At 35.4% G+C, this 27718-nt stretch overlaps 1 long non-coding RNA gene across 2 annotated transcripts in view; it reads left to right on the top strand.

Annotated features, from left to right (window-relative positions):
* The window catches only part of LOC111737163, a 140651-nt gene extending 116852 nt beyond the window's left edge, over window positions 1–23799 (top strand). Inside the window, exon 3 of one of the 2 annotated variants that reach the window (XR_002779371.1) lies at window positions 23650–23799. This is a non-coding gene — a long non-coding RNA (uncharacterized LOC111737163). Of the gene's footprint in view, window positions 1–23646 lie in introns of both variants that reach the window. The other variant, XR_002779370.1, reaches the window with a different exon arrangement.
* The last annotated feature ends 3919 nt before the right edge of the window (window positions 23800–27718 follow it).

Raw genomic sequence — 27718 nt, 5'->3', positions numbered from 1 at the left:
GGCACTTCTCTGGGGGTCCAAAGTTTTCTACCATTTTTTTCTAGTTAAGTGAAGAAATGAAGAATAGATAGGAAAGGGGGTCTGAGAAGGAGCAAGAGGATTAGTCCAAAGATTATCTTTCTCATCCTAAAAGGGAACAATTTCTTTGGACATAGACTCCACTTTGGTAAAGTTGTTGCTTTAAAATCTAAACTATAGCTGCTGTGGACAACTTTAGTTCATCTAATCACATTTCTTGCATATACACAAAAGATAAGACGGACAAACATAGTTTGTCTTCCCTGGAAGGATATGGAATGTAGGAAAAATAGAATTAGTTATCTTCTAGCCGGCTCAAGCCTGGCTTACTTTCAAGCATTTTATATTCAGAGAAACTGGAACCTTCCTTGATGCACCAGCAAGTTTACAGCTTAGAGAAGCATTTGCTTTGATAGTCCTGATCATGGTGCCACCATATAAGGGCCACTGAGCCCTTGAGAACAGTTTTTCTGTCTGTGGATCCCATATAGCAGGGTGTTTGCATGACTCGTTGCTCAGGCACCCAGATGATGCTCTCAACTCCCCTCCCATCTCACTGTTAATAAAACTCCTGGGATCCAATTATAATGCAATTCCTCCTCTAGCAGCGATCTCAGCCCTGTATTTTATAGACAGTACCCATACTGCTCACCAGAGACCCTAGAATCGAAGCTCTGTTCCGTGTCTGCTCGTATTCGCTGGAGCTTTCACATCACTGAATCTGTAAAGAATACAAACCTAGCCTTTCTGAGTATATGCCGTAAAGCTGGTCGATGGCATAGTGAGCTGCCTTGTTTACCAAAATGTCTTCGAAATGAGAGTAATTTCAGTAACCGAAGAAATGATTTTTTCCTTTTAGCATCCTCCTCCAAACACATTGTGTGAAAAAATCTAAACAATAACAACAATAAAAAAATGTTCTTCTTGAATGTTGCAAAATGGCAGACTTTAGAACAACTTATTCAAATTGTTTATTTAAAGAAAAACATTTAGAAAAGTTTAATAGCCACCTAGCCAAGCAAATTTTTTATAAGCTGGGTACTAAAGAACAAGAATAGTCTAGTGGTTAAAAAGTTAAAATATGGTTATGTTTTCGGCATGAGTAACCTAACTTAATAGCTCACTGTAAGATAACACAGGTACTCCATTCACATTTTGATGCTAAATATATCCTGGACAGCTCCATTTGCCAGATCTAAAGAACACAGGAATGAGAACTTTACAATTACGATTCTTTACCTGCTTACTTTTTCTCAACTTCCTTTAAGTATTAGTGTCACTTTTTTCAAGAAGCTTCTTTCGGAAAAGAAAAGCTCATCTTAAATGAATCATAAGAGTTTTGTTGTCCTTGTTGCTTTATTTTAAGTGTATACATTTTGTCTATTTCATCAACTGTGTATTTTCTATGGAAAGAACAGACTTATGGATGTCTATAGCCTAATAAATGGTTACTAAGCCTGTTGCAAGAAAAATTAATCTCAGTTAATCTAAAATAGAATTGATCTGTCTTGTCAGTTACCTGCCTTTACTAAGAAAACCAACTGAAAATCCAAGCAATCTAACAGATCTCAATTAGAAAAACTTGGTAAAATGCATGTGGTTCCAACAATTGATTAAACTCACCAAAATGTGAAATAATAAAGGCAGTATAGTGTCCTTTTTATCCACCAATGTATTCCAGTGCCTGCTACCAGGAGGTCCTCAATCAAAATTGACCAAATTAATGAAAAATTATTTTCAGAGAGCTAATGATTCAACTGATGAGAAATATGAAAACATGTCAATCAAATTCATACTGGAGAGTTGCTTCAAGTACAATGATCCATGGTGCTTTTTCAAGAGCCATCTATCTACTTGGTGCATCATCCAGGGTCTCTAGTTTCTTTTTATTTTCTTCCTCCTGTTTGCTGTTTTGTTATTACAATAGCAACAAATGTTTAAAAAGACACGAAATTCAAATTAGACTTGAATATTAGTTATGTCTCTTCTGAAAAGTTCGGTTAGTAAGGTTTTAGAATTAGGGGGAGATTTACTAATAGATTTCATTAATAGAAAGTGTGGAACTCTTGTAGGTCAGAAACAAAAGTTGTGTAAAGCAAAAGTGTGGATACTATGGATTATATAGGGAGTGTATTGATGCAGACTGTGGTCATTGTAGGAAAAACATTGAAACAAAAAATGTATATTTGGATATTTGAAGTGATAGAACAGAATGTATGGTTTCATTATACAATGGTAGAGAATTCAGTGGGAAAAATAACTGACTTGGGATTTAGGAACCCTAGATTTTCATCAGGGTCTTCGGCATCATTTATATCTTGGATCCCAGGTAACTCATTGATAAAATAGAAGGCAAGACTTAGTCACAGAAGGTAAGCTTAAAGTAGTGGTTCTCAACGTGTTTTCCTTCAGCGTCACTTGAGAATTTGTTAGAAATACAAGTTCTCTGGTCCAAGGCAGGACCTATAAATTAGAAACCCTGAAGTTATAGTCCAGAAATTTTGAGAATCATGAGTTTGGGTTCTTTTGGATCCCCATGGTGAGTGCTTTAGATGCCCTGTTCCCCTCTCCTCCAAACAACTCTAAGACAAGGCCTCCTACAACCTGGTCAGTGGCATCCAGCCGGCCAGGAGTTGAGGTTAGACATGAAGAAACTCAGGGTTGTTTTTTGACTCTTCTCTTCTTCCTATGCCCTATTCTCCAGCTCCTTATACTCACATCCACTAATGCAAGCAAATTGTCCTCAAGTGACTACTCACTTACTGCTTGCTGGTGCCTAAACAATAGCTTCAACTAATAGAAAAGCCTATGGATCTACAGTTAGATTAATGTTGTTATATTAATATGTTAACAATATACTAATAATGTATTATAATAATAGATTAAGCAGCTATTGGTTGAGGTAATATTTTCTGTGAATACTTTTTAGTCATGCACAACAAGTCATTTTCTAAGTGTGATGGCAGATAAGAGGTTACTAGCTGAAGGCAGAAAGAGAGGGATTCCAATGCTGGGAGTGATCAGGGAGCTGTAAGAAAAAAGAGGCTGTGAACTTTCAAGACTTTACATGCCTTGAGTTATCTTCAACATGCATATTTATTGAGAAGATGCTCATGTAAAATTTTTTCCCTTTAGCTACAAAATCAAACTGTTCTGTTTCATGTGATTCTTGAAGATTTTTAGTTCATTTGGGGTTTTGTTGTTTAATTTACCGAAGAGCTTCCCTGCCAAAGAATTTGTTAATCAAAGTGTCACTGTAATTCATAATTCATCCATCTTCATCACTACTATGATAAAGCAAAGCAAAGATTGAAAGTAGCTGCCTATTTTTTTTCTCAATATGTTCGTCTAGAATTTTTCACCATAGCACTCTCTTAGAACAATTTCACTTCATAAGTACTCTATTTTAGGTGACAATTTTGGTTAATTTTAGGTTTCAAATATGTATCATTTATTTGCAAACTTTAGATTATTTTTAGTTTGTAATCTCTTAAAGTTCAAATTAAGCTTGTACTGCATGATACCTAACACTTAGTCATGGACAATAAAATTTAATAACATTTGTGATAATCCTTCAAGTTTTCTCTGTTCTAGCTTTGAAACATTAGAATAAACAAATTAGCTTTTCTTTTTACTTAATTGTTCCTTATAGCTAGATTTTGTGGACATTTTACTATCAGGATAAATGATAACAGATAAAGGAAAATATGATACAAAATATGAACTACATATCTATTTATGTTTCATCTGCAGATATTAAAATATTATGTTCCAGTGTTTGGTCCATGGAAAGAACACACTTAAGACACTTTGAAATAACTCATTTACAAGAGTGGGAATAATAACTTCTTTGAAGTGTGAAACTTTAAAGTTTTAAAAGTGCTTTCAAGTACAGTTTCATGTGATGTTCCCAATAGCCCTGAAAAGTAAGCATGGGGTTATTACCTCTTATCTACTTACCTGCAAAGAAAAGGGGTCTAGGAAGATTCGATGATTTTCCCAATGTCACACAATGAGTTATGAAACCAATTATTGGTCTGGATGCTCCACTATCATCATGAGCTGATCTCCAAGCCTTCCCTCTCCCAAGTCTGGTTAACCTATGCTACTTTGGGCCAGGTTACATTTCATTAGGCAGCATAAAAGGAAAGGAAAGAGCTCTTTGATAAGTTGACTCTTGGCTGGAGGTAGATGGAAGCAAACCTCTTTCTGACTCTAAAGGTAAGCATAAAAGTCTAGTCTTAGTCAACATCTCAGCCCACCACTGTAGAGTTGAAAGTTTCACCTATGTCCTTTGTCAGAGGAGGGTATCTTCTTGGCCCCACACTCAGCGGTTTTCAATCCTGGCTAACCTTTAGAATCCTAGCGAGATTTTTTAAAATTCAGATGCATTAGCTTTACTCTCTATGAATCTAAGATGAGGCTTAAACATTTCATATTTTTGAAAGTTCCCTGGGTGACTAATTTGCAGCCAGGATTGAGATCCGCTGATATAGCTGAAATGGAAGCAAGACTGTTATAAACTGGCATAGAAGCAGCCTTTTTTCTTCCTCAAACTAGGTAAAAAGAGCATGTCTGTTGACAGTCCCAACCATTTCTATGTGGAGGCCTTGTATAATTTCCAAACAAGCCAGAAAGTTGTGTCTACCAGGGAATTCCTGTGGGCTATTATTAAAGGGCTTATGGTTAACTGATGGGCTGAATTAATGGTGCACATTAAGGCAGATTGAACCTCAAAATTTGGGCAGATTAACAAAGTGACCAATGTGGAGGTGCAGATTTCGAGTTTAACTTTGAGTTTCCTATCTCTTACAAGACAAGCACTGGTGGCAATAAAAAGGATGCTTTCTTTCCTTTCCCAGTCAAGTGTGCATGGACCAGCCCTTATAAAAACTTGGGTCTATCCAGATAGACACAGGACGAGTGCTATAATTAACTTGGGTAAGCAAAGTAATAAACAGCAGGCTGAAAAACAACTTCTAGAAATCTACAAGGGTCCTAGGGTCTGTCCTTAAACTACCCCTTCCCTTAATAATCCCCTGCATAAGGAAACTCCTAGGAATTATACCGATAGCTAAAATTTCCTCTCCTGGTATTAAATCTGATTGCATGTGTGTTTGCATGTGTTTGAATCCCATCAACAAAACACTTAAGAATAAGTAAATTTGGTAAAGTGGATAAGTTAGTAATAAATAATGCATTTTATATAAAAATGAGGTGATTATGTTATTCAAAGTTACATTACTAGAGGAAAAAATTAGATGGTGCCCCTTTACAGGGTGGAAAATATAATTTGCATCTGAAATTTCTATTTCAGCAAAGATATATTTACCCTATCCTACCTGGAGTAAGGGGACATATAATTATTAATTAATCTTTCACAGCTAAGCACATGTATAAATGGATTCATACTCAGAAAACCATTGTTACTCAAAAATAACTGAAAAGTCTCCACAATTTATAAAAGTCACGGGTATGAATGAATCTACAATACACCAAAAACAAGTCAAGAACTTGCCTTTATTATATTAGAAGGGTAAAAAAATCTCATTTATTCCATTTTATTCAAGAGGTATTTCTTGAGGGTCTACAAAGGGTTTGGCTTTGCTGAGAGTAAAAAATAATAGAATATCTCTTCATAACTACAAAACACATACTAAATAAGTAGAGAATGCTACTCAATATAATAGAATTATTGTATTAGACAGCATATATTAAATTTCCTATTTAAACATATGCTATTACCAAAAAAGAAAAACAGAAAGTGGAATATGTCAGCAGTTGGAAGGATATAAAACAAAGTTGGTCAGAGCCATAGGACTCACTTTCACTCTTTCATATGTTAACAATATACTAATAATGTATTATAATAATAGATTAAGCAGCTATTGGTTGAGGTAATATTTTCTGTGAATACTTTTTAGTCATGCACAACAAGTCATTTTCTAAGTGTGATGGCAGATAAGAGGTTACTAGCTGAAGGCAGAAAGAGAGGGATTCCAATGCTGGGAGTGATCAGGGAGCTGTAAGAAAAAAGAGACTGTGAACTTTCAAGACTTTACATGCCTTGAGTTATCTTCAACATGCATATGTATTGAGAAGATGCTCATGTAAAATTTTTTCCCTTTAGCTACAAAATCAAACTGTTCTGTTTCATGTGATTCTTGAAGATTTTTAGTTCATTTGGGGTTTTGTTGTTTAATTTACTGAAGAGCTTCCCTGCCAAAGAATTTGTTAATCAAAGTGTCACTGTAATTCATAATTCATCCATCTTCATCACTACTATGATAAAGCAAAGCAAAGATTGAAAGTAGCTGCCTATTTTTTTTCTCAATATGTTCGTCTAGAATTTTTCACCATAGCACTCTCTTAGAACAATTTCACTTCATAAGTACTCTATTTTAGGTGACAATTTTGGTTCATTTTAGGTTTCAAATATGTATCATTTATTTGCAAACTTTAGATTATTTTTAGTTTGTAATCTCTTAAAGTTCAAATTAAGCTTGTACTGCATGATACCTAACACTTAGTCATGGACAATAAAATTTAATAACATTTGTGATAATCCTTCAAGTTTTCTCTGTTCTAGCTTTGAAACATTAGAATAAACAAATTAGCTTTTCTTTTTACTTAATTGTTCCTTATAGCTAGATTTTGTGGACATTTTACTATCAGGATAAATGATAACAGATAAAGGAAAATATGATACAAAATATGAACTACATATCTATTTATGTTTCATCTGCAGATATTAAAATATTATGTTCCAGTGTTTGGTCCATGGAAAGAACACACTTAAGACACTTTGAAATAACTCATTTACAAGAGTGGGAATAATAACTTCTTTGAAGTGTGAAACTTTAAAGTTTTAAAAGTGCTTTCAAGTACAGTTTCATGTGATGTTCCCAATAGCCCTGAAAAGTAAGCATGGGGTTATTACCTCTTATCTACTTACCTGCAAAGAAAAGGGGTCTAGGAAGATTCGATGATTTTCCCAATGTCACACAATGAGTTATGAAACCAATTATTGGTCTGGATGCTCCACTATCATCATGAGCTGATCTCCAAGCCTTCCCTCTCCCAAGTCTGGTTAACCTATGCTACTTTGGGCCAGGTTACATTTCATTAGGCAGCATAAAAGGAAAGGAAAGAGCTCTTTGATAAGTTGACTCTTGGCTGGAGGTAGATGGAAGCAAACCTCTTTCTGACTCTAAAGGTAAGCATAAAAGTCTAGTCTTAGTCAACATCTCAGCCCACCACTGTAGAGTTGAAAGTTTCACCTATGTCCTTTGTCAGAGGAGGGTATCTTCTTGGCCCCACACTCAGCGGTTTTCAATCCTGGCTAACCTTTAGAATCCTAGCGAGATTTTTTAAAATTCAGATGCATTAGCTTTACTCTCTATGAATCTAAGATGAGGCTTAAACATTTCATATTTTTGAAAGTTCCCTGGGTGACTAATTTGCAGCCAGGATTGAGATCCGCTGATATAGCTGAAATGGAAGCAAGACTGTTATAAACTGGCATAGAAGCAGCCTTTTTTCTTCCTCAAACTAGGTAAAAAGAGCATGTCTGTTGACAGTCCCAACCATTTCTATGTGGAGGCCTTGTATAATTTCCAAACAAGCCAGAAAGTTGTGTCTACCAGGGAATTCCTGTGGGCTATTATTAAAGGGCTTATGGTTAACTGATGGGCTGAATTAATGGTGCACATTAAGGCAGATTGAACCTCAAAATTTGGGCAGATTAACAAAGTGACCAATGTGGAGGTGCAGATTTCGAGTTTAACTTTGAGTTTCCTATCTCTTACAAGACAAGCACTGGTGGCAATAAAAAGGATGCTTTCTTTCCTTTCCCAGTCAAGTGTGCATGGACCAGCCCTTATAAAAACTTGGGTCTATCCAGATAGACACAGGACGAGTGCTATAATTAACTTGGGTAAGCAAAGTAATAAACAGCAGGCTGAAAAACAACTTCTAGAAATCTACAAGGGTCCTAGGGTCTGTCCTTAAACTACCCCTTCCCTTAATAATCCCCTGCATAAGGAAACTCCTAGGAATTATACCGATAGCTAAAATTTCCTCTCCTGGTATTAAATCTGATTGCATGTGTGTTTGCATGTGTTTGAATCCCATCAACAAAACACTTAAGAATAAGTAAATTTGGTAAAGTGGATAAGTTAGTAATAAATAATGCATTTTATATAAAAATGAGGTGATTATGTTATTCAAAGTTACATTACTAGAGGAAAAAATTAGATGGTGCCCCTTTACAGGGTGGAAAATATAATTTGCATCTGAAATTTCTATTTCAGCAAAGATATATTTACCCTATCCTACCTGGAGTAAGGGGACATATAATTATTAATTAATCTTTCACAGCTAAGCACATGTATAAATGGATTCATACTCAGAAAACCATTGTTACTCAAAAACAACTGAAAAGTCTCCACAATTTATAAAAGTCACGGGTATGAATGAATCTACAATACACCAAAAACAAGTCAAGAACTTGCCTTTATTATATTAGAAGGGTAAAAAAATCTCATTTATTCCATTTTATTCAAGAGGTATTTCTTGAGGGTCTACAAAGGGTTTGGCTTTGCTGAGAGTAAAAAATAATAGAATATCTCTTCATAACTACAAAACACATACTAAATAAGTAGAGAATGCTACTCAATATAATAGAATTATTGTATTAGACAGCATATATTAAATTTCCTATTTAAACATATGCTATTACCAAAAAAGAAAAACAGAAAGTGGAATATGTCAGCAGTTGGAAGGATATAAAACAAAGTTGGTCAGAGCCATAGGACTCACTTTCACTCTTTCCTTATTTTAACCAATCTTCATAAAACAGCAGTTTTATTAGTAGTAGATATTGGTGGCCAATTGCCATCAAATCAGGTCTTGCTTTCTTACTCCAGAATCAAATATCATTCAGAATGAGATCCATCCATCCCGATTTTTCATGCCCCATCCCCAAATTTTGTATCCTGTAGTCAGACCAAATTCTTTCATGCTGTTTTGTAACTCTTCTACCCAGGCCCTTGATCACACAGGTCCTTCAGGCCTCAAAATCCTCTGGCCACTCCATTCCACTTCTCGAACGTGAACCCTCTCCCTTACTCCTCCCTCCCCCACACGCACCCACACCTACTCAGTTCATACTCATCCATCAAAATTCATCCAAAAACAGGAAATTTTCTCTGACAAATCCAGGAAAAAGAAGCAGTTTGGATCACTAGAAATGTGTATTATAGATTCTAAAATATTCTTTTTTAAGGTTCACTTCTGAAAGAGATACAAATAGTATGTTTTTTGTCAAAACTAATTTCTAACTCTTGCTTAATCAGCCAGAAAAGATACTGCTTGTTAGCTAGTTCAGGGGTGAACCGTGTAAAAAGAAAGCCATGTGTAAAAAGGAAATTCAGTCTTTTCTGAGGAGAATAGAAAGTTATTCCCTGCTATTAGAAAAAGATAGCCATGACGAAGTTCTTAAAGGTACCTATAATTTCTGTTATGTACAAAATAAATTACCTTCTCTTCTGATTAGCTAATTGGCCTGAGAAAGACAATCTTACCAGCCTAGGTTGGTTTAAAAGCCTTGGCTTTATATGTTACATGTAAAGGCTTGTTACTATAAAACAATTTTAGTGAGTTAAAAGAAATATTCTGTTTAACATATTTATCAGGATCATAATTGAGAATACATGAAAAATAAAAAATGGTGAACAAGGAGCTAAAACAAAGCCAGAAATTTGCTTTCTTTAAGAGCCTATTATATAGAAATTGTTTTTAATTTACTTGTTGATTAACACATAATTTCTCAGCTTTCTTTAAATAAAGGGATACTCACATACACACAAAGAGAAAGAGAGATTTAAAAAAATGTTCCTCCAAATTAATTAAATCTGATTTAAAGTTCACCCTTAACTGAGAAAAACACCTCTACCTGATGGTGCTATATGCTTAGATATAGGAATCTATCCAAGAGGACATAGATTACATGCAAACCTAAATAAATATGTTCATAATAATAGCACAGAATTTTTCAAAGTCATGGCTTTACATTTTGGTATGAGAATTGGCTCATTTATAAACAACCATGTCTTTCTAACTGAATTTTCTAAATTTCTAGATTTATTTATTCAAATAAATCAAGCAATGATACTGACTCTTATTGAGGTTATAAATATCTTTGAGTAAAAAATTACTCTCACTCAGAAACCTCTTGATTTACCCAATGATCCAGCAAACAGCTATTTTAAATATTTAGATTTCCTTTAAATTATATATTATACAGACTCCCAAAAACTAAGAAAGAAATATCATATTAGTTGTGTGCCACTACAAAGGGCAGGAAAATGAGAGACAAAAGTGCAGATTTTTATCAATATAGGACACGACAGAGTGTTTTGTAACTTCGTTCTGGTGATTTAACCCATTTAAACAATCTAGCTTTGTTGCAGAGAGGTGTTATCTTCTCTTTTTAACTCATTCTCTGTCTCATTGTGGAATGTTAAACAGCAGAAATATACCCATTTGACCTCGAATGTAGTCTTTTATCTTGGCCTGGTTGTTTTGATCCAACACTGGGGAGGAAAATCCATCTAGTTACCCTAGTTCTTTCTCAATGCGCACACCACTTGTGTGAGTAAATCTGAAGGACCCAAGGCAGAGTACAGTAAATACATTGTTTGGCGTTTTCTTTCTCAGCAAAATAACAATTCCCACTTAGAGCACAGGGATGTTATGAGGATTAGTCACATTAAATTTCAATTACAGTTCTTTGGAAATAGGTTACCATGGCCAACCATTATGGTTGGTAAACTCATTTCTCTGAACTGGCACTTTAACAGCCCAATCCAGAATGAGGTGGAACTTATCATTCATTCAAGCCTGTGACTTTATTTCTGAGTTGGTCTGTTGTTGTTTACTGGTGGTGTGATAATTTCCAGAAGCTGAGAAAGGAATTCATATAGTAAAGATGACATGTACGCATTTGTTCTTTTTCTATAATTCCACTACTAAAAATCTATCCTAGGAAAATAATGTAAAATACAGAAAAATATTTTTGTACAGAAATACTTCTGCAGCATTATTAAATACTTCTGAGACCTAAAAATTTAATAACAATGCCTGAGAATAGAGAAGGGATTAATTCAATTATCATAGAAGCATATGCTGAAACATCATGCAGCCATTATACGCTATGTTTGCAAGAAGTTTTAATGACAAGAATAACTGTTTTTCTTACAATGTTAAGTGCAAAAAAGAACACAAAATGGTATAAATGATATGCTATCAACTATTATGTATGCATAATATATAATATTTACAATATATACATCAGGATAAGACTAGAAAAATAATAGAAAATGGTAACATTCATTAGTCAATGGCCAGGGGATTATACATGATTATTTCCTTTTTAATACTATCTTTTCATTCCCTGCTTACTACAAGGGGCATTTATCACATATTACAAACAACAACAACAACAACTACACAAACACACACACAACACTGGAGATGGAGTCAGAAAACTTATTTTCTAAACTATCCTACCCTTGTAAATTAAATGACATTAGGGAAGTGTCTACTCTATGCTTTATTCATAGACTGGCAATTTTACCTTATAAGATTGTGCTAAAATTAACTGATATAATGCATTTGAAATCACTTTTTAATAAGAAAATCCCATAAAATTACATACTAATATTTCTTTGAGGTGGAGAAAACAAATTTTCCTAGTTTTTCCAGATCAGCCTACATAATGAAGACAGTTTTGCCATCATTCTTCCTGCCACCAGTTGGAATTCTGACCATCAGGAAGGAAACTGTGTAGCCTACAGAAAGCCTGGTCCTGTAGACTAAGTAAACAAAAGTGTGATGCAAATAATTTATCTTAGTAAACAATATGTTTTTTCATTGTGTTTCAATCTTGCCTTGAAATTAACAGCCATAATTTTAAAATTTTATGAAGTGATACTAGGACATTATAATTCTCATTCAATTTCTATCACTGACCCAAACAATGGAAGGAAAGAAGGAAGGAAGGAAGGAAGGAAGGAAGGAAGGAAGGAAGGAAGGAAGGAAGGGAGGGAAGGAAAAAGGAAAGGAATTTAGAAAAAAAAGAAACTCAGAAATATGGTTCCCAAATTTACTGCAAGGAAGGTTAGGAAATATAATTTCTCTATATGCTGAGGAACAGGAAACAAATGGTGAACAAATCACCTTTTCTCTATCACAGACTCCTAAATAAAGAGAGAAATAATGACTCCTCAGACCTAGAGGAATCAGAGGACTTTGGCCAATAATTCACTTATGGTTGAGTCTAGTTTGGGAAGGGCATAGATAGTGTATATCCTAGAGATATCTCTTAAAACTTTCAGAAAGTTATAAAAAAAAAATCATGGGATTCATAAACTATAGAAATCTTGTTTGCTTTTAGAAGTCAACATTTAAACAATCTATACCAGATTTTGGGTCTTCTAATCCACAGAAGCATGGCTATGCATTGGACCTAATTCCATTCTTATATCCTGGCATGCATTCAATTCACATTCTAGCATTTTCCTTATCTCCTAGAAGAAACATTTTCGGCTTAACAAATAGTTTGACAAAGTTAATAAGATTTGAAATCAGTTTCTAGCTTGTAAGCCAAACCAAAGAGAACAAGAAGCTGTTAAGAGAAAATAAAGTCAAAAACACAGGGACGAGAACTGGATTCCGTAACTTGGATCACTGAAACAGGAGATCAGGATCAGGAGGTTAAGGAAAAACCATCACAGTCCTGGTTCTGGAGCTAGAACAAAGTCAGGCCAGAAAAATGAGTCTAAGAGGTGAGCCCCTAATGGCCTAGTGAGGTTGCACATGGAGCTCCCAGATTTCCTGAAAGACACCTCTATTCACACAGAAATCTAGTTCATGCCAGGTGCTGGACAGCCCACACTCCAGTCAAATATTTGCATTACCAAGACCCTTAGCCTTGGAGATTTATGTTGTACTCACATCTCAGATCTAATGACAAGCTGGGATTTTTCCATTTGCTTTACTTTCACAAATGGTTGATAGAGAAAGAGATTCATCCTAATAATAATTTTTCATTACTAACAGCCAAAAAAAAAAAAAAGAAGAAGAAGAAGCACACGATCAAAAGTTTTTATTTTTCCTTTCCTTTCTTTACAGCAGAAATATGTATAGAATTTGTCCTGAAATATCAGGCTGCTCTGTTATCCAGATGGCCATACTCAATGGCTCCCAGTATTTAGTTACCTCTCTTCTCAATTGAATATTAACATAGAACATCTTTCCTCTCAGAAGACTTGAGGTCACCTTGGGCCTATTTATCACTATTTATTTGAAATATTACAGGATTTGAATCATACGGCTGAAGAATAGAAATATGTCATTATTATTTCATAATAGATCCTTTATTATTAATAGTTGTTTGTGCTGCCTGACCTTGGAATCACTTTTTTGCATGATTGCATATCCCTGTGTCCAAATGTGGCTCTTGGCCTTTTGAATAATATTCTGCTTCTTTACGCAAACTTTTCTGTCTTGGCTAGCCAGAGGCTTACTATGGACTGATCAGAGTAAGGAAGCGCTACAGCACGTATGTATTTCTAAGTGCCTGAGCTAACATGGGACAAGCACGATGGATAGTGGCTAACTTGATGAAAGAGCCTCAATTAGGTCCTCATTATCTGGGGCGGTTGGACTTAGGATTATAGAATGTGCAGACATCTGATGTCAGATTCTTGCTTTAAAAAAAAAAGATTAAGAGTATAGGTTTTATTGGATTGGGGCATTAGAGTTCTTGGGAAATGAGAATGATTTAAAATATGGTTTATGTGTTTCCCTTGGAGGAGACTTTAGTCTTTGTTTTGCGTATGCCTCTCTCACGATGTAGAAGATTCAATTCAGAGCCAGTACATATTTGTCACAGTTTAATAAAAAAATAATAGTAATAAACCAAAAAAAAAAAAAAAAACATTTGAACAATCCCCTTTGACTTCACTGTTTTACCAACCTTGACTTAAAACAGGTCACTTCCTCATGATGTACATTATAGCCCTGGAACTTATTTATCTTATAACTGGAAGTTTGTGCGGATTGATGGATGTTAACTAAACTTATCCTGATAGCCATTTCACAATATATATATACATATCACAGTATTACATTGTATACCTTAAACTTATACAATGTTATATATCAAGTATATATCAATAAAACTAGAAAATAAAATCATATAATAAATATTTCTCATCTCTCTCTTGACTTCCTTACCTCCATAGGCTGTGCACTTCCTTCCCAGCCCACTACCCACAGGTCACCTTCCCACCTTCTGATTGCTAAGGAGTAACTATAGAGCAAAATGAGGACTTCGAGGCTCACTTTTTCTAGAACTCTTCTTTGTTCTCTCTTTATCTGGTGATGCCCCCACCCTGTAAAGTGTAGCTCCTCCTCATCATCGGCAATGTCTAGATAATGAGAGAAATCAAGAGTCCTTCAGAGATTGACATGCAGACTCAGCCTAGAATGATGAGGCCAGACTGGTTTAAGTAACTGCTTACTTTATCTTAACTTTATCCTTACTTTATCCTAACTCATTGTTAACACATCTATTCATAGTTTCCAAGTCATGATATGGAAAAGTTAGGGAATGAGGAATGTGTGTTTGATGTCTTCCATTTTCCTGTGTTAATGGAACCACCTTTCAACAATACCATGGTTTTCATCAATTTGATCATTTTAACTGGAGTTCGAGGAAGGGAAATATGAGTCTATATAGAGAAAGAAGTAGTTAAAGATATCATTCCTTTGGTTAAAGAGTACTCTGACAATCAAATACAATACGAAACTAATTTTCTCCACTTTAATAGCCAGCTAACATCTATATCATAGCACAAACTTTTCCCCAACATTAGTCACTATGGACAGTAAAATTAGCCCCATTCTACAGTTAGAAAAATGGAGACACAAAGCATTCAAGGATCTCATCCAATATAACAAAAGAGCCAGACACAAGGCAATGGTTTACAGATGCAGAGTATTTTTCAAAGAAGAACAAATCATATTAACTTTGATGTAACATGTGTAGAACTAACACAAATGTTTGCCTTTGAGACTTACAATAGTCAGAGGGGGAAAAATCTTTTTCATCTTTTTTATTTTAAAATTCCTCTCAGTATGTAGTCACTTCTCTAGGACCAGGCCAAAGTATTCTTTTATGAATAACAAATTTGCTAAATACATTATGCAACAAGTTAAGTTAAAATTCCCTTGTAACAAATCTTAAATGTTTCTTCCTCTTTTTACCAGTTTTTTTCTGGGCAAAAAACACAGGCAGATGACAGTGGTCATGACCAAGGGCTTCCTCTTTCGTCCCAAAACCAGTAGACTGGAATAGTTGTGGAACAGGGAAGTCACAGCAGTCCTTATCTAGTGAGTCACACTGACTGTGTGCCAGGCACAAAGGATTTAGCCCTCAAGTGGCTTTCTGACCAGAGGTGATAGATAAGACAAATGTGCTCTTAAGAGTGAAAACGTATGGTCACAGAAGCACATAGATGGCCATCAGACTTGGCTTGGGGACCAAGATATGATTTGTGGAAGAGGTGAAGCCAAAGAATTATCTAACATATGAGTAGGAATTAGCCTGGTGAGGGAAAGCGGGTAATGTTCTAAGAAGATGGAATGAAATGTGAGAAGACTTCAAGGTGAGAGAGCTTGCAGGGTATGAGAAGAACTCAAAGACATCCACTGTTGATGGGAGTGATGGGGAGTAAGGATAACTTACCCATCAGAATCTTTTTTTCTTTTGTATTTTTGATACATTAAATTTATGAACGCTTATAGTGTGCTAAGTTGAAAGATAAGACTAGGTCTAACAACTGACACTGCATATAAACTTGTGGATAAATAAAAAGATTTGGATATGGACAAAGACTGAATATTTTCCTTAAGTTATAGGTTTTCTCTTGAGTTGTTCTTCCTATGGTAACTGGATTTAAATCCAAGTACTATAGGACTGGCATTGAATTTAACCATCTCATTTATTTCATTCACGTAGGACCTCAAACTCACTCTTTAAGAGTTCAAAGGAATTTTTTCTAAAAGCTCTAACATTTCCATTCTATCCGAGTAATTTCCCCCTGTTCCATTAGTTTTTATTAAGATATTTATTGACATTATTTTCTTGATTTTGGGGAGAACTGCATATTCATTTTAGGAAACTTGAAATATATAGGAAAGCTATATAGAAGAAAATAAAATCACTCACAATACCACCAATGCTGATAACCATTGTCAATTTTAACTTGTATGGAGTATTCATTATATTTCTTTTCTGAGCTTTTCAATGAAAGTATTTCTTAATAAATTTTTTAATAGTTTAGGTGTATTTCTTCTTTTTTGTACTCATATATATATGATGTATATTCCATTCATTTTAAAAGAATTTTTAATTACATAACTTATGAATACCTTCTTATTTAGCAAGCTTTTATAAAACTGCATCTCGTTTAACTAGATCTAGTGTAACTTTTGGCCCTGTTGAATATAATTGTAAACTATAGAGCTGTTGTATTTCAAAGAGCTTGGGGCTCATGTAGGCCTCTATTCATTAGTTTTAAAATATCACTGTGAACTGACATGGGTGGCAATTATTATCACTATATTATAGATGCAGTGCCCAAAGCAAACAGCAGTTATATAACCAATGCAGGGCTAGAAATAAATTGGAGTTATTTGGAAAGTAGGTAGAGTAAAAATTATAGATGAAATTAAAAATTGGTGATTTATATTTCTATTCAAAATTCTCATCTCTTTGCAGTGATAATGCATAAATTATACTGACCCTCTGTTATTTTACCATGAATTAAGAACCAAATCTGACCTTAGGAAGTCTACATGTATATCAATGGAAACTTAAGCCAATTGCACGTGAAGAGTTGCTACCCCAAATCTTGTCTGAAATTAGAGCTATTAAGAATTCTAAAAGATTAAGTTGAATATGGATGTTGAAGTTAAAATACATATAAATGAGTAAATGTGCAAACACACACACACACACACACACACACACACACACACACAGAATTTTAAGACCAAAAGTACCACCAGAGCAAATTCCATGATATTTTTATTAGTAATCTTTACTTGGGCACAATTTCACTTGAAGCTAGTGAGATTCTTTCTCCTGAGTCAAGCCTGCAGAATAAAGCCTGTTGGGAGTCAGCAAACCACAACAGAAGTCTTCAGATCTCTGGTGCTTCAGGATACACATACTGAACACTGCAGGGGACTGGAAAGGTTTTTTTTTTTTTTTTTTTTTTGTTGCTTGTGCAGGCTTGCACAATTGTCAGCGGATATAACCCTTGCCTTTCTTTGAAGTGTGAGCTCTCAAAAACTAAATAAACCAGATGGAGTTGTTCTGATTCAAGGTGATTGAGCAGACCAATGCCTGAATGATATATTTTTTAATGATGGAAATAGTATTACAAATTTACTACATCTAATTTGTACCTTCCTTTGAAAAGGTGGAGCTGTCAAAGAAATTTTTCTCAAGTGCCTTTCCTTCTGAGAATAAGTAATAAAATTGAAAATAAGAGAAAGGTAGGTGAACAGGACAAATAAGCAGAGACTCATGGACACAGACAATAGACTAGTCATTACCAGAGGGTAAAAGTGAGGGAGGAGGGGGAAGGTAAATGGGGTAAAAGGGGTCAAATATGTGGTGACAAAAAGAAATCTAACTATGGATGGTGAACACACAATGTAAATATATATGCCTTACTGTTAAAATGTACAGCTGAAACTTACTGAATTTCGTTAACCAATGTCACCATAAAAAAATAAATAAATAAAAATTTTAAAAATCAAATAAAAAAAGAAGAGAGAGAAAGGTAGGATGATTGTCCATATAGTACACGAAGTTAGTAAGGGAATGAGGGAGAAATTGTAAACTATGAAACAAAGTGACAAACACTGAGTCCATGGCATTCGAATAACCTCTATTCTTCTGACCAGATAAATATACATTCCTGATCCTGGATTCTTTCCATTCTTGGTGCAATACTTGACCAGGTTTTTGGCATTTTCATCTTTTCTGGGAATACTTCTAAATGACCTAGGGGAAAGTTTCTAAACCAAAGAACAGTTTCAGCAGCAAAAACAAGCCTCAGTATGTACTATGATTGAAACGAAGTAATTGGGCTTTTACTCATGCAAGGATCTATGAGCACATCTGTATTAAGCAGAATAAAATGAATTTGACATCTCTATTTTTAATGTGTGGAAAAAGATTGTTTAAACTTTATTATTTTAACCCTATAAAAGGAAAAATGTGATTAATCATTTATTTGTTAAGAAGGAATTTATTAGATCATTAATGTCAATATTCTAATTTACTCTTATAGAATTAAGTTTTCAATTGTACTATATTTGTTCTATTTATATTTCTGCTTTATTGTAGAAAAGTATAAAACATGTAGAAAAGTATAAAATAACCTCTCTGGGACTTTATTTTTTTCACTTGTACAATGAGGATAATAAGTCCTATTTCAAAGGCTTGCTAAGATAATTAGATAATACAGTGTAAGTAAAATGAACCCAGTGGCTATACATAGCAGATTCTTTCTGATTCATTCCTTTCTACCTTCTTGTCATTTTCTATGGCATTTGAAAATAAGAGTATGAGGATGTCAGTGGATTAATTGTGTAAGGTCCAACTAGTCAGGGCACAAAGCCAGGTACGTCTAAACGAGTTATCATTTCTGAGTGCTAACTACATACCTGGCACATAATAAATGCTCTATAAATATTAGCTATTATCATACCACACACCTCATTTTATCCTCACGATAATTCTGGGGAGTGTTTATTTTCATTCTCTAGCTGATGAAACTAAAGTTTGGGAGGTAAAATAACTTGCTGATGAAACTAAAGTTTGGGAGGTAAAATAACTTGCCCGATGTCACACAGCAGGATGATGACAGAGCCTGAATTTCAACTGAGATCTGCTCCAGAGCTCCTGGCCTCACCACTGCACCATGCTATACCTACCAAATTATCAGGCAGGCAGGCCTTGGGTGAACTCAATCATCTGGAACAGAACAGAGAAACCAGAAGTAAATCGAACGGATCTCTGAAAATAAAAGACAAAGTAACTGGCAATCTCATCTGTGCATTCTAAGAGAAATTCTCAGTAGCTAACTCTAAGCCTATTTATTTACAAGAATAATGCACTTCAGGGACACTTAACAAGCCAAGTGATATGGTTTCATAGCCTCTAGAAGAATCAAAGCAATAAAATTGATGATTGGGACAGGTTGCTAGAGCCAGTTGTCTTCAAGACAATAAAAATGACTTCTGAAAACTTGCCAAATACTGACCCAAAATTTTTAAAAACCATGGTAGCCTGGAGCCATTTTGCATAGGAGTGAATAACCTAAAAACCCAAATAAATAGTCCTCAAAGTATAATTGATATTCATTATAAAGTCATTTAAATTGTTAAGTTGTTAAAACAAAACACAAATGTATTATGCATGTCATAAAAAAAAAAACAAATTTCATATAAATATTACTTTTTTAATTCAGGGATTTATGTAGGAAGTATCAGTGAAAAAGAAAAATGGCTTAAATATACCTCCTTGTTGATCATATTAGCCAAAAGATTATGACAAAATTAATTTTTTCATTATTAACTCTGAAAACTTAACCACATAAATTTTAATCTTTGGCTTTACTGGATCTTCTTCAATCATATATAAATTTTTGAATTGGGTGATCAAAGTTACACCAAAGGCAAGTCTTACATCAGACATTATTCATACATCACTGACTAGTACGGGAAATGGATTCTTGTATGGTTTAAGAAGTTGGCAACTTTTCATTTACCACTAAAATTTTAATATATAGAATAGTCAGGAAGAAAATGAACACATTTTCTGGAAACACACGAATTCCTAAATATTCTTAAGCATTTTTGACTAAACATGAAAACATATGTTTACAACATAAGTTTAATGGTCCTGGAAAGTTAGGGACTATAATAGCAGTGGATAAAGTAGCCAGGGAAAATTTCAACAGTATAAAAAGTGACTTGAGATTTTAAAAGGCATAGTTGTCTTGTTTTATCCGTAGCTTTGCGTGTACCTTGGGACAACTCATTTGCTCCCCATAAGAATCACTAGCTCAGTATGACTGACAAGGCAGAATATATTCAGCACCAGACAGCAGGTTACTGAATCCAGCATAAGTCAGAGAGACATACTCCCACCACTAAAGTCCTTGGGAAGCCCCAAAATAAGGGCTAGACAAAACCGCACCTGAAGGAGGGACTGATTGTCCTTTTACCTGTTCCTTTGTTTTAGAGTATTACTCCAATGCATTTCTTATTTAGTCTCAGACTTCTATTATACATTCCAACTTTATGGTAGCTCCATGCAGATTAAATCAACACATGATCATTCTGTGACTATATTCTCCATGTGAAGACTTTTGGTCTTTCTCCTAGGTGGTCTTGGAGAGACGTGGAAATATCACACAGTGGATTTGGCACATGAGCACAGTGGAAATATCACACAGTGGATTTGGCACATGAGCAGTTGAATGCATCCGACTAAATGCATTCAACTCCTCAGCATTACAAACAATCCTGAAACCAACCCAGTCAGGAAAAGGAGGCCAACGCATGGCATGTATCTAGACCATCATGATGTTTAAAGTCAAATGTAAACCTTTGAATACTCTTAGCAGTGAAAAGAACATGGTGCCTCCTCACCATAAGTAATTTAAAACTAAGCAATACAAAATCTTAAATCACCTTAAAGAAGTTCAACAAAGAACTGATATTTTTTTAAATATCTATTTACATACTTTAAACAATATATGTCAAAAACATATCCTTATTATAAAAAATTTTGGTGACCCTGCTTTGTTGATTTCTTAAATATGGATTTAGCCTATATGTTAACTGATATCTGTGGCCAAGCATCACTCACCTTCAATAATGTAGGCCTGGGCCCCCTATGCCCAAAGGCCCAGAAGTATCTCATGGCCACCCACCCACCTTAGCCTCTATTTTTATAAAAGTGTAATGTCTTCTTGTATCCACTTCATGGAGTCAGTTTACATATCACTAAGTTGATTCTTTAAAATACAATTCTGAAAATAAATACTACAGAAATACAAAACATTGTTCTGACCTGCTTCTGAGGTTAATAAATAATTCTCTGGGAATAAATGGTTTAACCAAGTAAGATGAAAAAAGTTAAGGACATTCCAGGACTACTTAGCCAATGTTGTAGATTACAGAGTGACTTACAAGAATTGCATTGCTTCATATTAAGAATTTCATAAGAAATTAATTTCCAGAAAACAATTTTTTTTAATTTTACAAGAGTATAAATAGATGATAAAGAAGTCGAGCAGTTAGTGTAGCTAAAAGAGAAAAGAAAAAGTCATCAACTTATACGAGCATACCAATTAGAGCTGACATTGACTCTATTATTCATCCAGCCAGAAAAGCATGAAAAGTGCACCACCAAATATGCTTTTTATCACTTTCTCCCAATGTACTCTATGGTTGGAAATATTTTGTCCATGAAATTGCATTAATTTGCCATTAATTATTTTTGTTTTTTTCTTTTTCTTCTTTATTAACCACAATCAATTAGAACTTGTGTTCAACAAGATGTTAATGATTTTGCTTCACTAAGTTGATATAACTAAAATTAAAACTAAGAATTTGATATTTTTGGCAAACTGTATAATCTTATCAAGGCCAAATATTTTACTTCTACTAGCTTTTTATATATATTTATACTTACAAAAATAAGTGATTACACAAGGGGTCAGAAAACTTGGGTCATCTTAAAATTCTGCCTACCAACAATATATTTAAATATGTATGATAATATGATATAACCTTTAAATAGATTAAAAAATAACTTATGGATCTTGATTACTTATCTTACTATTTCCTTGAGGCAGAAAACTACCTCTCAAACTCAAACTACTCTTTTCACAGAGGAGAATGTTAAGTCCTAGAGTGATCATTTCCTTCTCCAAGATCAAAAAGCAGTTAAAAATGGAATTTTCCTTTGTTCATATAACACTTCTACATCCAATCCCATCTACTTTCTTGGTCTCTAAGTAAGCACCCATATTAAAAACAAGAAGCTCACAAGAAAATTGTTCCTATCAAATGACTTGCCTCTTGCCTCTGCTATCCAGGCATCATTACTTATTCCATAATAGTTTCCTTTATATTTATACCTACCTCTGTTTTACCATTGCATTCTAACAATCGTATTTTGGTCTGCTTCTCCCTCTGGGGTTATGTCTTTCTGATCTCTTTATCCATAGCACTTACTATACTTAGTTTCCCAAGTGTTGATTTGGGGTAGATACAGTTGAGCTGAACTAGACACAATGTTTTGGGGGTTTTTATTTAAATATCTCTGTATGCCAATGGTTCCCAAATTAATATCTCAAGACTGACTTTTCCCCGATACTCCATATTCAGACTGACGACTTACATCTACTTGGAGATCTGAAAGGTATTCCAAAATTCCAATATCCAACTAGATGCTTGATTAGCACGATATCTAAATATATTTCTTCCATCTCAGCAAATAATTGCAATCCTAGAACGCACTTTCTCTCTTTTGCCCACATGCCAATCTCTTTATTTATTTATTTATTTATTTATTTATTTAGGTCTTACTCCTACCACCCTAGTCAAGTCATTATCCTTTTCTGAAAGTTTGTTAGCCTGTTAACTAATTTCTGTTTCTACTCTTGTTCCTATACACTTCCCTCCCTGCAGAGCTACCAGCATGATCTTATGAAAACTGCAATAGGTCATGTCACTCCTCTGAAAACCTTCTACTGGCTTATCATCGCACTTGGAAGTCATCCAAAATCATCTCTAGTCCACACAGCCCAACATTGTCTGTCCAGAATCTCATCTCATGCCGCCCATTTTCTTGCTCACTGAATCCCTGTCACTCCGTTCTTCATTTCTCCAACACATCAAAGTAGTTCTTGCTTTAGAGTCTGTCCCCCATTTGTTCCTTCTGCCTAAAATTCCCTTCCCCAGATCTCTGCCTGGCTGGCTTCTCCTTGTCATTAATTTTCAGCTCGAGCATCACTTAGTTCAAAAGGCCTCTCCTGACCATACAATTAAAATAGCCCCTTAACCACAATTGTATTAATTAACTAATTAATTGTTTTTGTTTATTATAGCACTTATAACCACTGAGTATTTTCTTATTAATGTATTTGTGTACTTGTTTATGTTTACTTTTTGGCTCTCCTCACTGGAATGTAAAGTCTGACTTGTTCAAAACTTTGCTTCGTGCCTAAACTAGTGCTTGGCCCATAGAAGATATGAGCTTAATAAAAGTTGCTCAGTGCTGTTCAATTCATTTTCTTGCCTTGGCTATTGATAAGTGCAAGGAAAATGAAGTCCTGTCCTCTGAGTCTACTTGAAAAAGATTTGTCAGCTAGGGTCAAGAGATGTCATCTCTCTTCCATTCTCTAACATCTATTTATTGTTTCTGTGAAGACCGATTGTTAATGTGTAGTAACCTTTTGTCCCCAGCAGTTCCATCCTTTGGGCCCTGACGTTGATTTTCCTCATCTTGGTGCCTGAAGAGCCAGAGTGATTCCTTTTGTCCCATTGCCCTGACCATGTGCAGTGATACCCGCAGTGCAGGAGGTGGAAGCCACCGCTCTTCAGGTATCAGAAGGGGTGACCTGCCTGACCTGCCCCAACAGTTAGATGGGAGCTGCATACAGTACTTGTGTGTACTGCACACAAAATAGTGACTCTTCTCCAGAGCTGGCCTAAGGCCTTGGGTGGGTAGTGACTTAGCTCATTCTGAAATCAGATTTACTTCCTCCACTAGGAAGCACTGGCTCAGAGGGTGGGAGAAACTACAAAACACTATTTTAAGTCTTAGAGATTAGAGATGGAAACCAGAAAGAGGAAGAAAAGGAGAGAGAGAAACAAGATTATCTCAAAAAAAATCAGCTCATTCAAACTTTTCACCCCTCTGCCAGGGGACTCTGAAAACATTTTTTTCCAACTATCTATTCGTAAGCACAATTCCACACTGGCTGAGTTTTCGTCAGGCCACTGTGAGACTCCTGCTTCCTCCCACCCCCCACTCCCCAAATTTTGGAGCTACTGTTAGATGTCTATGAGGCCACTTAGAAGTACCTGGTCATTCATTCACTGAACAGGTATCCACTGCACCTGGTGATTAATCTGCTCTATGCAGTAGTATGGTAATAATGTCACTCTTGGTCCAAGCTCATCTCTCAGTGCAGAAGATGCCAGGATGAGCAGGATCTTGCCAGGCCTGACAAGCTCAGAGATATTCTACAACCCCCAAACTGGAATCTTGCCTATATGGACTGAACAGCATCCTAAAGAGAAACTGACACTCAGAACCATTCTGTCTAAACCCTTGACGTAGTACAGAGGCCACCAAATCTCCTGAGTTGTCCTCTAGTCTCACACCACACTAATCTTTCTAAAACTTCAACAGAGGGGCTGAGGAATGGATAGCTCAGAGTGGCTCCATAACAGAGCACCTTTCCTTCACCATCCTAATCCCCTGATGGGGGAGAAGAAAGCCATTCTCTCACTTTAACATAATCATTTTGCCATAATTTCTGCTTCTACAATCTCTTCCAATATAACAATCAGCCGTCATGCTCATAAGAAACCTCTGAGTTCTCTCATTTCAGAAGCCGTCCTCTGGGGGGAACAGGGGGCGGGGGAAATGTAAGGCACTTTTTTCAGGCTGTGGGTATATTGTTTAGAAAGTTTATGCTTTAATGCCCTCAGTGATGTTCCTAAGCCTGAAGAGGTGAAGGAGTCTCTCGGAGTGCTTTATTTACCCACCAGGAGCATGCTTCTTGCAGTGTTCTAAAGAAATGACTTGCAGGTAACAGTGCCTTACCAAGAAAGCCTTTGATAATTCAGTTACCACATCCTTCTAAAGGTGAAAGAATGACATTTTTAAAAAATTCTCCTATATAAATAATTATGTTATCATGGGTTTCTAGAGATTTAGGGATAAACTAGTTCATTACTCAATGTTTATGTCTGTCTATTTAGACGAAACTAGAAAAATTTAACCCTCATTTTATAGGATTGGATCTGTAGAATCTTCTAGATGATCTGAAACACTTGTTAGAAGTTAGAACATGAGGAAAGGAGATGGCAGAGAGCCAATATTGAGATAAAGAGCCCAGCAGCTGATGACCTCTAGGGCCTTGGAGTAGCCTTTAAAATCATTGTGAGTGAAAAGCCATATTTTTTTTTCTTTTCTCTTTAGTTTTTTTTTTTTTTAATCTTTGTCTACCTTTTCCCCATATCTTTGACCAGTCCACACCAAACATATTACATCTTTTTTTTTTTTTTAAACTTTTACCTCTTTCATTTCCTCTCCACCATATATCACTTTCTGGAGCAGCTGATGACCTCTAGGGCCTTGGAGTAGCCTTTAAAATCATTGTGAGTGAAAAGCCATATTTTTTTTCTTTTCTCTTTAGTTTTTTTTTTTTAATCTTTGTCTACCTTTTCCCCATATCTTTGACCAGTCCACACCAAACATATTATATCTTTTTTTTTTTTTTAAACTTTTACCTCTTTCATTTCCTCTCCACCATATATCACTTTCTGGTTCTACTGATGGCACCCAGAGCTAAAGGGCTTATGGGTGCCAGCTCCATGAAATTTGGGGGAGATGATAATAGCTGGTTTTTACTGAGGATCTACTTTGTGCCTTGCATTATTCCATATATTTTTCATAAATGTTCTCATTTAATCTTCTCAATTGTCCCAAGAACTCAGTCTAATTTTTCGAAAGCCCTAGTTCTATTGGGGAATAAAGATTGTTTGGGTGTTTTGTCTTATTTCTGAAAACTCTGTCTCCAAAAGTTCTAAAGGAAACTCCCCACATGCAAGAAATGCCAACTTGAAGAAAATAAGTGTAAGCCATGTTTGACCAACAGGTAAGAGATAAGAAAGGTACAACTAGGTAAATCTCAAATGAAATCTCACATGGATTTCTATAACCAGTCTTTTTTATTTGCACGTTTGTGCTCTTGGGGGAAAACGTGACTTTACCAACCATGTTAATGGAGAAAAGTTCTAACCCTTCAGTAATTTCAAGAAAAACCAGTATATGGTTTAGGTCAAGAAGAGCACTTGATTTTGCAATGCCAAGTATCCCTTCTGAGGTTTACCAAAAATGCTGTGGCTATCCCACACAGAACTCTCCATATTTTTACCACAGACACAATAGTGCCATTTCAGCATTCATTGTAATCTAGACCACTTTGGGAGGTGCTCTAAGAAAGCTTTCAAAGTAACAACCACCTGTACTTTTATGATCTAATATCATAATAATGAAATACAGAATTTACATGCATGATGAACATAAAGACAAATGCTAAATAAAACAAGGCATCAATTATGTGTCTAACACATGTAGAGGGACAAGGGGAATAAGTCGACTTAATTGGATTTAGGCAGAGATTTAGAGTGTTTACTGTTATTTCAAATAAATGAATGAATTTATTAATAAATCGTTACTGGGGACAGAAATAGGGGAATACTGAAAGTAGTCGAGCATCTGAAGGTCAGAATGGTTTGCCCAGGGTTTGTAATTTCCTTTTCTTTCCTTTCCTTTCCTTAGCCAAGCTCTTCTGTCACTGTGTGCAACACCTTTCAAAAAGAAGGTGCTATATAAAGGTGATGTGAAATTTATAGATATATGTTTACGTCCTAGAAGGACTGTGAATATAAACGACTAGGTAACCAAATTTACCTTGAGGAAGTAAAGCCAAAGAAAGGAACAGAGGCAGAATACATAAAACGCCTGGTCCTTTGGAGACGTGGTTGTACTCAGCTTCTTCTCTGATCTACTACCCCAGGACAGAAATCAGCTGGGGGCCAGATTTGAATTTCCCACATGTACTGTCTTCCGTGCAAAAAGTAATCTAAGTTATTTACTTAACACTCGGAAATACTTAAGGCTCTTTTCTGGGTGGTTTTTCTTTTTTCTTTTTTCTTTTTTTTTTTTTTTTTTCCCATTTCTGGCCAAGCTATTTAGAAAGCACAAATGCAGCTGGCATTGTGATATTGCAAGCTGTCTTGCTAAATTGTTCCAAAAGGAAAATATCTGTCCAGTGTCTTGAATAAATCTAGTGGACTCCATTCACCATTTCCATATCAACATTCTCTGATTCTTCAAACCCAATAATTTAAGTCAGAGACAGCAGAGTTGCTGCTTCAATTGTGTCCAAATAACGTAGAAACTACTCTGATAATCTTTCATCCCTACCTCGGATAGTTCCAGTGCATTGTAATGGCGATCGCAAGTGATGGCGTTGGTAAATCAAGTCAGTTTTCAAAAGGAATAGAGTTATTTGAAGAGTAGAGTTTCAGTTAAAAGAAAGCACCCCACTACTGAAGGTAGACTAGACATTCATCTAATTTTTTAAAAATGTTCATGTGCATCATGTTCTTTCCCTCTGGTCATGATGAGAGAGCAAGATTTTCTACAGTACTTCATGGGTGAAGGTTGTGGCAAAGATCTAAAAACCAACCTGGTAGCCACAGTCATTACCACGGTGGCAGTGAATTTGGCTTGAGG

Source organism: Pteropus vampyrus, unplaced genomic scaffold (genome assembly GCF_000151845.1).
Source record: "Pteropus vampyrus isolate Shadow unplaced genomic scaffold, Pvam_2.0 Scaffold24, whole genome shotgun sequence".
Lineage (NCBI taxonomy): Eukaryota > Metazoa > Chordata > Mammalia > Chiroptera > Pteropodidae > Pteropus > Pteropus vampyrus.
The sequence above is the reverse complement of the archived record's forward strand: the minus strand, read 5'-3'. Positions and strand labels throughout refer to the sequence as shown.